The sequence below is a fragment of the Macaca fascicularis genome, chromosome 5, assembly GCF_037993035.2.
Source record: "Macaca fascicularis isolate 582-1 chromosome 5, T2T-MFA8v1.1".
In the NCBI taxonomy this organism is placed as follows: domain Eukaryota; kingdom Metazoa; phylum Chordata; class Mammalia; order Primates; family Cercopithecidae; genus Macaca; species Macaca fascicularis.
Genome location: NC_088379.1, coordinates 190,776,591 through 190,778,035, shown reverse-complemented (window position 1 = coordinate 190,778,035; position 1,445 = coordinate 190,776,591). Strand labels below are relative to the sequence as shown.

The 1,445-nt window shown below is 50.4% G+C and overlaps 1 long non-coding RNA gene across 1 annotated transcript; it reads right to left on the bottom strand.

Moving 5' to 3' along the window:
* Window positions 1-444: 444 nt before the first annotated feature.
* LOC102138280 (uncharacterized) lies at window positions 445-799 on the bottom strand. The gene is made up of 2 exons (XR_277640.4): window positions 539-799; window positions 445-489 (listed from the first exon to the last, which is right to left on the bottom strand). It is a non-coding gene; the product is annotated as an uncharacterized lncRNA (long non-coding RNA).
* Window positions 800-1,445: the final 646 nt, after the last annotated feature.

Genomic DNA, 1,445 nt, shown 5'->3' with positions numbered 1-1,445 from the left:
TGTGGTTGCAGAAGGGACGAGTGAACTGGGTGTCCAGCGTCTTCGGCGTGGGGGACAGCTTCCACTTTGATATTTTGCTTCCCATGTCCCCAGAGTGTGAACCTGTCCTCACTTTCCCATGGGACGGTGGCCGTGTGTGTGTGTGTGTGTGTGTTCCTCCTGGTCACCTTACAAGCCTGGGAAACAGTCACACTAACAGTGATAACAGTGCTGTCACCGGGGCAGGACAGGAGCACCCTACCAAATTCTCCCAAGACACTTTTTTTTTTTTTTGATTTAAAAGATTTGATTTTCTTTATCCAGGTAGGCAGTTAGAAATTTCAGCAAAGTCTAACAATGACATTCTTCAAAGTGGGCACAGCCTTTTGAACCCAGGCTATGTATACAATAACCTTGTGGAACTGGTTCAGCCAGATCTTCACTTTCATGAAAGCACAGGGTCTGTTCTTTTCTTTCCAGAGGACTCCTCTCATATTCCTTCGCCAGTTTCTGACTGAATCAAGCCAAGATCAACACACTGGTGCACGTGGCTCCCAACCGGTTTTATATGTATATATATATTCTATTCCCAACACCCGCATTCATCCTGGTTCAGTCAAAGCCTGGTTTTGGCCAACAATAAACTCGTCAGGAGATCGAAGGTTGTAGATGTCTGCACGTGGCTTCCTTGGAGGCCCAGTGGTGACTCCCTCCTCCAAAATCCATTCTATACCCGCTGGCTGCTCTAACGGGCAGGACGATAGCATATGAAGCCTGGCTGTAAGCCGTACAACCACCACACTACGAGCGCCCCCAACGCCCCAAGACACTTTTGAAGGTCACTAGGTGTGTGTGTGTGACAGAGAAAGGGATGAGGGGAGCAGTGGGTCTCATTGTCCAGTCAGATACCTGCAGACCTCCACCTGGCACCTTTCGCTAATTCTACCACGTGCCAGCAGCCGTGACCCTTTCTTCCCACCCCAGACTCGCTGCAAGGCACTGACGGCCTCATCCTGCAAAAGCAGAGAAAAGGTCATTCTGTGGAGAAGTGAGGAGCATGTCGCTTTTGTCGTTCTGTGTTCCTTTCTGTCGGCTAGTGCAATCTCAAGTCGCTGGTTTTTTTTTTTCTTTTTTCTTTAAAGCTGTCCGTCTCCCAGGACCAAGTCTGTGGATGTGGGGTGGGGACAGAGCTGAAAGGCGGGCGCCTTGCTGTACTCAGGTGCACGACGCCTCCCACCCCTATGACGAAGGCTTTGTTCACAGCGGCTTCAGCTGCCTGAGTCCTTCTTCCCTCACACTGGGCTCCTTTACATGAACAGATCTCCGGGGGCCTCAACAGTAAGCCATTCACACAGGTCCATGTTTAACGCTCAGCCGGGAGCCCATGTTAACATACGTGTTTATACTGCCTGTGCGTGTGTGTGCGCACATGGACACACACCGGTGTTACTTAATGATGGCTGCTC